This window comes from Zingiber officinale, chromosome 9B (assembly GCF_018446385.1).
Source record: "Zingiber officinale cultivar Zhangliang chromosome 9B, Zo_v1.1, whole genome shotgun sequence".
In the NCBI taxonomy this organism is placed as follows: Eukaryota; Viridiplantae; Streptophyta; class Magnoliopsida; order Zingiberales; family Zingiberaceae; genus Zingiber; species Zingiber officinale.
In genome coordinates this window covers 104,952,023-104,961,446 of record NC_056003.1, presented here as the reverse complement: position 1 = coordinate 104,961,446, position 9,424 = coordinate 104,952,023, and positions in this window count along the sequence as shown.

The window sequence follows — 9,424 nt, the reverse complement described above, 5'->3', positions numbered from 1 at the left end:
AGAGTATTTCACTAGGTTATCTTCTTTGAACTGATATCCATGACTACTTGATTCTTAACCTCTTGGTTTACGGTATTCAGGATGATACCTAGGAGTTAGATGATATATTATGACTAGATAACTATATGCTAATGAGACCATACCATAGTGTAGTTATCAGAGCTTACTCTTGATGTGATTGTCATTATTGACTTAGCATTTTTTGTTTGTACACTTATTTATCTTGTCTGTCCATGGGATCATCCATGGTAAAGTGTTCTTCTGCAAACAATGACTGTTTATATTTCTTGTCTCCCATGGGACCATCCGTGGTAGAGTGTTCTCCTGTAGACATTAACTATTTACATACTCTGACTGTCCACGGGATCATTCATGGTAGAGCATTCTCTTATAGTCAGTGGCTGAGGAGCTAGATAGCTATTTCATCCTGTTCGCCCAGGGGACCATCCGCGGTGGAACATTTTCCAGCGGACAGTGACTAGTTATATATCTTGACTACCCCCTAGACCCATTCGTGGTAGTATGTTGTGCTAATCAGGACTTGTTATCTGCTTGTTATATGTTGGTTATGTATTTTTTCATGCAAATTTGGATGTACAACATGTACTCCCAATTTATTCGTTATACTTAGTTGAGAAGGTAAGAGGGTTATTGATCCTGTCCGAATCGCCGAACCAAAGGACGCTGGGCACGTGGCGCTTTCCTAGTTGATGGCACAGGCCTCCGAAGCTCCGGCGATCCTGCACAGAAGTCGGGCCGGGAAGGGGTTCCCGGCGGCGACCCTCCGACGCTCAAGTCAGGCAAAGCTCAATAGAGAGAAAGGGGCTTCAAAACTCGTAGCGTGTGTACCTCCGGCGAAGTGAGAGGTTCTTTATATAGAGCGGTGAAAGAACTAATGCACGTCCACCGAGGTGCATATGTGTCTGCAGCCCATATCCCGGTATGCACCTGTCAGAGAGCTTACCTGACGTCATAATGCAACAGTCCCATTGCGCCTTCGATGGGACAACAGGACACCCCGTTGTCAGACTAGGAGTATGGCCTAGCCATATGACTTGACGGCTGTCAGAAGATGTTCCCCATTCTTTACTGCTCATAATCCGGGGCGTCCGACCGGCTGGACAAGGAGTCCGTCCGGCCGACCCCCCCCTCCTTTTATGCGCTAGCTGGACGGCACTCACCTCGCATCCGGCCTGCCGTTGACATTGGTGTGCTGGGGAAATTTCCAGTAGGCGCTAAGTAGAGACTGTTAGCAGTGTCATTCTCTCCTGGTTCTTCCGCTCGGCTCTTAACTACTGTTTCGACAGAGTGTCGGAACCCCGACCCGGTCGGGGCGCCTTTTACTACCGAATGTCCCTTGGTCGGTCGATCGGTCTTATCCATTTCTTCCAAGTCCGGTCGGCTCACCCTTCTCCGGCGGGCTACTTGGCCATTTGACCTCCACGTGGCGTTGACCCCTCGTTAGGGGGTCCCGGGCTCTTACCACCGGATCACTTGCCTTCCCCTCGAGTCTAGTCGAAAGAGGCAAAGTCCGACTGACTGGACTGCCAATCTGACTGAGCAATGATCGCTGCATTGGGCCGCTCGGCCAGGCATAAGGATGCTCGTCCGTTCGGCGGAATCTTGTCCGTGCCTTGTGTTTTCTTGGAATCCATGTCCGATGCTCTCCCCTACTATCCATCACGTGCGATGCGCACGGTAAGGGGAGCTCATTAAATGCGGCCAATATCCCGATGACACGTGGCCATCGTGCGTTCGTCAACGTATGGCGATGGCGTCACTTCCGATGGGACAGCCACCGTTTGAAATGAACGGCTGGATGACGACCTTGATATCGGTGACCTGCATCGGACGGTGGAAATTGATGGCGGCCTCCCATATAAAGCTCCCGACCCCTGCTCTTCGCCGCACTTCGACCTCCTCGTTTCCAGACATCCCGCTGCTCCTCCTTTCGCCGGCGACCCTGCGTTTCAGCTTTCCGGTGACCCTACAGCGTCTTCAGACCGTCTTCCTTGCTCGTAAGACCTTTTTTCTTGCTCCCAACGTTTTCTTCTTTCTGTTAATCGTCTCCTTCAGTCGGTTTCCATCCATTCCTCGCTTGAACCTTCCCCTTTTGTCTCGCATTCTTGTCTTTCGATCATGACTAGTACTTCGCAGTCGACCGGCGGTGCTCCGGGCCTTTGGTATTCGACCATGGAAAGCCGGTTCGACGAGGAGGATGCCTTGTGCCTTACTCGAACCTATGACTTGCCGACCGACCACCAAATAGTGTTAGCCACACCGGCCGATCGGCCTCATGAACCGCCGTCCGACACAGTTCTTTTCTTCCGAGACCAATTTCTGGCCGGACTGCGTTTTCCACCCCACCAATTTTTCTTACAAGTTTGCAATTATTTTCGCATTCCGCTCGGCCAGGTAGTTCCCAACTCTATTAGGCTGCTGAGCGGAGTGATAGTTTTGTTCAAACTGAACGGCATCCCCTTAGACCCAAAAATTTTCCACTACTTTTTTTATCCCAAGCAAGCCGAGTGGGGCACCTTTGTTTTCCAGTCTAGGATAGGTTTCGTCCTCTTTAATAACATGCCGAGCTCCAACAAACACTGGAAGGAGCATTTTTTCTATATACGTTTTCCCGAGCGGCCAACTTTTCGTACCAAGTGGCAGACGGCACTGCCGGCGCAACCGGAGCTCGGCAAATTTAGAGGCGACGCAGCCTACCTTCATGCAGCCGAACGGCTAGTTGGTCAGCGCTATCATATTGACAAGCTGCTCCTTCCGGGAGTAATACACATATTCGGCTTGTCTTCTACCCCAGCCGATCTGCCCTGCAGCATGAGTAAGTTCCCTTATCCTCCCATTTGTTTTTTTTCTAACTGATTTATTTTTTGCTCCTGCAGCTGAAGTCATGTGGCGCGCCAAGGCAACCGAAAAGCTCAAATTGAAAGCCGCTCAGATCGAGGCGGTGAAGAACAAAGAGGTCGCCGAGAGGGGCTTGGCTCCAGCTGATCCGACCGGAGAAGAAGGTGAGGGGACTCCAACTGTCCCCGAAGCCTTAGACGCCCCTGCCTCTCACGATGAGGCCGTGGGCAACATAGAACCTTCTACCGAAGCCGAGGTGGAGGGTCGTTCGGCCGATGATGTGCCGCTACGCACTCGGAAACGCCGACGACCGAAATCCGCATCTGCCTCAACTCCATTTCATGAACCACAGCCCGAGCGGGGCGCGGATGCTCCGGTGTTGTCCGGGACGGTTTCCCTAGAGAGTACCCCGACCCCACATGGCTCTCCGAGGGCAAGCTCCGAGGTGCCGCCGTCCAGTCCTACAAGAACTCTGCGTCGTATCAGGCGCTTGGGCGAGCTTCCCTCCTCGTCCACCGGTGGGCCGTCCGGTAAGGCCGACGCTTCTCAGAGTGATCCGAGCGGCCAGAATTTAATTAAAACAGTTCTGCGTCTTCCTTCGGAGGCGTACATGGCTGCTGCTGATCGACCAATGGTCCCTGAGCAGTAGATCACCTTGACGGGCCCTCTTGCCCAAGATTGGGTGGACGCTCGGCGTCGAATAGCCAAGATGACTCCCGGGCAGCTCGGCGACAGCAACCTACAACAGGCCACCGGGGTATGCTCTGTTTCTTTGTTTGCGTATTTGAATCATGTTTTTAACCTGTCCACATTTGCTAGCAGAACTGGGTGGAGCAGATCGCCATTAGCGATCGATTGGCCGAACTGGAGGACGAGTTGAAGAAACAAAAAGCTGCAGGGGGTACCGGGCAGTCGACGGCCGCTCTGGAGAAGGCCAAAAAACTACTGGATGCCGAACGGAAAAGGGCGTCCGATCTGGCGAGCAAGGTCGTTCGGCTTGAGGCGATGATCAAGCAACGGGATAAGGAGATCAAGACGGCGACCACCCGGAAGCTCCAGGCCATCGATGATATGGACCGAATGAAGGTGGAGATCCGAGGGCTGGAGCAACGCATCAAGGATCTGGATGCTCTGCTGGCTACCGAGAAGGAGAGCCGCTCGGCCGATCTCCAAAGATTTGATGGAGACTTGAAGGATCTCCAAGCCGCCAGCGACGCTGCCCACGTCGCGCTCAAAGAATATCAAGAGGGGGAGTCGGCCCGTTCTGACGAAGTGAGGAAGGCGTATCTCCGCCGGAAGATTTCGGAGAGAAGTTTACCGACAAGATATCCCTCACTTTCGAAGAAGCAATCAAGGTGGCGGTGGATTATCTGAAGACCAAGGGCCACCTGCCGGCTGAGCTGGCCATCCCCCCCGAGGACCTCGCGACAGTGATGGGCGCCATCCCAGACACTCTTTTTGATTTTGACGCGTGATATGCGTTTTTTTCTTTTTATGAACTTTTTTGTATTCCAGCCGTTCGGCCCGACTTATTTTTGTAGTAACTTTTTTGGTTTACCCAGTGCATAATAGATAATCTTTTCTGTTCCTCCAACTTCTGTTTTGACAAGAAATTTTTCTTTCGTCACATTTTAAGTGTTCTTTATAACTCCTCCGCTCGGCTTCACGCTATAACGTGGACTCAAGCCGCTTGCCTTCAATAACATCTTTCGCCATGCAACTAGGTAGCCGCTCTGCGCTCGAACGTCATTCGTTCACTTGCTCACATTTTTAATTCTAATTAACCATCTCTAGCTCTGCGCCTTATTTCAAAGGGGTTTGCAATAGATTCTTGCAATGTGAGCCGCTCGGACGTTTATAGACGCCAGCTCGTCTCTCGATTTTTAACGTCGGAGCTCGACGGTCTTCCGCTCGGACGTTTATAGACGCCGGCTCGTCTCTCGATATTTAACGTCGGAGCTCGACGGTCTTCCGCTCAGACGTTTATAGACGCCGGCTCGTCTCTCGATATTTAACGTCGGAGCTCGACGGTCTTCCGCTCGGACATTTATAGACCCCGGCTCGTCTCTCGATATTTAACGTCGGAGCTCGACGGTCTTCCGCTCGGACGTTTACTGGCCCGTCTCGATATTTAACGTCGAGCTCGACGGTCTTCCGCCGGACGTTTATAGACGCCGCTCGTCTCGATATTTAACGCCGGAGCTCGGCGGTCCTCCGCTTCGGACGTTTATAGACGCCGGCTCGTCTCTCGATATTTAACGTCGGAACTCGACGGTCTTCCGCTCGGACGTTTATAGATGCCGGCTCATCTCTCGATATTTAACGTCGGAGCTCGACGGTCTTCCGCTCGGACATTTATAGACGCCGGCTCGTCTCTCGATATTTAACGTCGGAGCTCGACGGTCTTCCGCTCGGACGTTTATAGACGCCGGCTCGTCTCTCGATATTTAACGTCGGAGCTCGACGGTCTTCCGCTCGGACGTTTATAGACCCCGGCTCGTCTCTCGATATTTAACGTCGGAGCTCGACGGCCTTTACGGCTAACTTTTAACTGATTATATACGCCTTGCCGAGGGGCGAGGGGTCTTCGCTATCGAGCGTGCGGCTCGTACAATATACCTCCGGCCTAACGGCCCGGGGCCTTCGGTATTGAGCCTTTAGTACGGGTACAATTCCCCCTGCCGAACGGCGCGGGGTCTTCACCTTCGAGCATTTGCCTTATATATTTATACGCCCCGGCCGAACGGCACGGGGTCCTCACGCAGTAAGCCATTCGGCGGATAATGCTCAATGTGTTTTCATCTTTTTGCTTCCTGCATTACAAGGACGCAGGTGACTAGTATATACACAAAAAAAAATGAATTACATTCATGCACTTTTCATCCAGCTCGATAAGGCTGGAGATGATTTGCACTCCACGGTCGATCCAGCTGCCGCCCGGCTTCATCCTCCAAATAATATGCGCCCGAGGGGAGCTTTTCAATAACTTTGAACGGGCCCGCCCACGGTGCCTCCAATTTGCCGACGTCGCCGACCGGCTTGACTTTCTTCCAGACAAGATCGCCGACCTGGAATGATCTGGGGATTACGCGGCGATTGTAATTTTGCTTCATTCGTTGCCGGTACGCCATCAGCCGGACGGACGCCTTGGCTCTTTCCTCTTCGACCAGATCCAGCTCTGTGTTCCTCCGCTCGGCGTTACCCTCATCATAGATTTGGATCCTAGCGGATTCGACTCCGACTTCAACAGGAATGACTGCTTCGCCGCCATACACCAAGTGGAAAGGCGTGACACCCGTCCCTTCCTTTGGAGCCGTTCGGATGGCCCATAAGATGCCCGGCACTTCATCTGGCCAACTTCCTCCCAAATGGTCGAGCCGAGCGCGCAAAATACGAAGAATTTCCCGATTGGCCACTTCGGCTTGACCGTTGCTTTGGGGATAAGCCACGGACGTGAAGTGTTGCTCGATGCCGTAGCTTTTGCACCAATCCTCTAGCATCTTCCCTGTGAATTGCCGTCCATTGTCTGAGACCAATCGGCGAGGGATGCCGAACCGACAGATGATGTGTTGCCAGATAAATTTTTTGACCATCTGTTCGGTGATCTTGGCTAGCGGCTCGGCCTCCACCCACTTGGAGAAATAATCAACCGCCACTAGCAAAAATTTCCGCTGCCCGGTCGCCATCGGGAATGGACCAACAATATCCATTCCCCATTGATCGAACGGACAAGAAACTGTTGATGCCTTCATTTCTTCTGCCGGTCGGTGGTTGAAGTTATGGTACTTTTGGCATGAAAGACACGTCGACACTGTCCGAGCGGCATCTGCTTGTAAAGTCGGCCAAAAGTATCCAGCTAGTAGGATCTTCTTAGCTAGTGCTCGTCCGCCCGGATGTCCTCCGCACGATCCTTGATGTACTTCTTGGAGGATGTAAGCTGAGTCCTCCGAGCTCACGCATTTCAACAACGGGCGTGAGAAAGCCTTTTTATAAAGCTGATCGCCGAGGAGCGTGAACCGACCGGCTCTCCTCCTTAGCAGCTGGGCTTCATACTCATTGGATGGTGTGGTGCCTGAGCGGAGGAACTCTATGATGGGCGTCCGCCAGTCGCTTGGAAATGTGAGGCCTTCCATCCGGTCGACGTGCGCTACCAACAGTACTTTCTCAATTGGCTGCTGAATGGCGACCGGCGTTATTGAGCTCGCGAGTTTGGCTAACTCATCAGCTGCTTGATTTTCTGCTCTGGGTATCTTCTGGACAATAACTTCTCTAAAATCGATTTTCAGCTTCTCGAAGGCTTCAGCGTAGAGCTTGAGCCGAGCGCTATTGATTTCGAAGGTACCGGAGAGCTGCTGAGCGGCCAACTGCGAATCCGAGTGGAGCGTTACACGACCGGCTCCCACATGCCGGGTAACCTGCAAGCCAGCTATGAGGGCTTCATACTCTGCTTCATTGTTGGTAGCCTTATAATCCAGCCTGACGGATAAGTGCATCTTTTCTTCTTGAGGGGAGATCACCAATATTCCAATCCCGCTTCCGAGCCGAGTGGACGACCCATCCACATATATTCTCCACATAGCTTCCGGCTCCGGCCTTTGCACCTCAGTTACAAAATCGGCTAAGGATTGCGCTTTGATCGCCAAGCGGGGTTGGTATTGGATGTCAAATTCACTTAACTCCGTCGTCCATTTGATGAGCCGCCCTGATACTTCTAGATTCAGTAACACACGTCCGAGCGGGCTATTGGTCTTGACGATGATAGTATGCGCCAAGAAGTATGGACGAAGGTGCCGAGCGGCGAGGATCAGAGCAAAAGCCAGCTTCTCGAGCCCAGTGTAGCGAGATTCAGCATCTTTTAAAATATGACTAAGGAAATACACGGGCTCTTCTCCGCTCGTCCTCACTAAAGCCGAGCCGATTGCATGCTCGGTTGAAGATAAGTACATATAAAGTGGCTCACCAGCAGTCAGCTTGGCTAATACTGGGAGAGAGTTCAGATAGGCCTTCAAGTCTTCGAACGCCCGATCGCATTCTTCATCCCAGTGAAACTTAGTGGCCTTGCGCAATATTTTGAAGAAAGGGAGGCTCCGGTCGGCAGTTTTGGAGATGAACCTGGAGAGAGCCGTTATTCGACCGGTCAAACGCTGCACTTTCCTCGTGCTTCTCGGTGGCGGCATGTCTTGCAGAGCTTTCACCTTGCTGGGATTTGCTTCAATACCCCGTTCGGTCACGATGTAACCCAAGAAACATCCTCCTTTCGCTCCGAACAGACACTTCTGGGGATTTAGTTTGACGCCATACCTCCTCAGTGTTCGGAAAGTCTCCTCCATGTCCTCCAGGAGATCGGCCGCTCGGACGGATTTGATGAGAATGTCGTCCACATATACCTCTAGATTCCGCTCGATCTGTTCTCTGAACACTTTGTTCATCAAGCGCTGATAAGTGGCTCCCGCATTTTTCAATCCGAACGGCATCACCTTATAGCAATAGGTGCCGTCGGCCGTCACAAAGCTGACTTTTTCTTGATCTTCACGGGCGAGCGGCACTTGATGATAGCCTTGGTAAGCGTCAAGCATACATATTAATTCGCAGCCGGCCGTAGAGTCCACCAGCTGATCTATCCGGGGCAGGGGATAAAAGTCTTTCGGGCAAGCTTTGTTGAGATCCCTGAAATCTATGCATACTCTCCATTTGTTGCCCGGCTTGGAGACTAATACTACGTTCGCCAGCCAGCTCGGGAACTGCACCTCGCGTATATGGCCGGCTTCCAGAAGCTTCTCTACCTCCGCCCGGATGATGGCATTCTGCTCGGCGCTGAAATCTCTTTTTCTCTGCTTTACCGGCCGGGCGTCCGGTCGGACATGTAACTCGTGCTGCGCTATGCTCGGCGAAATTTCGGGCAGCTCATGTGTCGACCAGACGAAGACATCATGATTTCTTCGGAGGCATTGGATCAGCTCCTCTTTCTGCTTCTCCTCCAGATCGGACGCAATAAAAGTCGTGGCCTCCGATCGGGTTGGGTGAATCTGTACCTCCTCTTTTTCTTCATAAATTAAAGAAGGTGGCTTCTCAGTGATGGCGTTTACCTCGATTCGGGGTGTCTTCCGAGCGGAATTGGCTTCTGCTCGGACCATCTCGATTTAGCATCGCCGAGCTGCTAGCTGATCTCCCCGCACTTCTCCCACTTTGTCCTCCACGGGGAACTTGATCTTCTGATGGAAGGTTGAGACGACCGCTCGGAATTCGCTGAGCGCCGGTCGTCCCAAAATGACGTTGTAGGACGAGGGAGAGTCGACCATCACAAAGTTTGTTGTCCTTGTCCTCCTGAGCGGCTCTTCTCCCAGCGAGGTAGCCAGCCGGATCTGTCCGACCGGCTGAACTTCGTTACCCGTAAACCCGTAGAGCGGAGTTGTCATGGGTAACAGCTCGGCTCGATCAATTTGCAGCTGATCGAACGCCTTCTTGAATAAGATGTTGACTGAGCTCCCTGTGTCAACAAATACGTGGTGAATAGTGTAATTGGCTATTACTGCTTTGATGAGCAGAGCATCGTCGTGGGTTACTT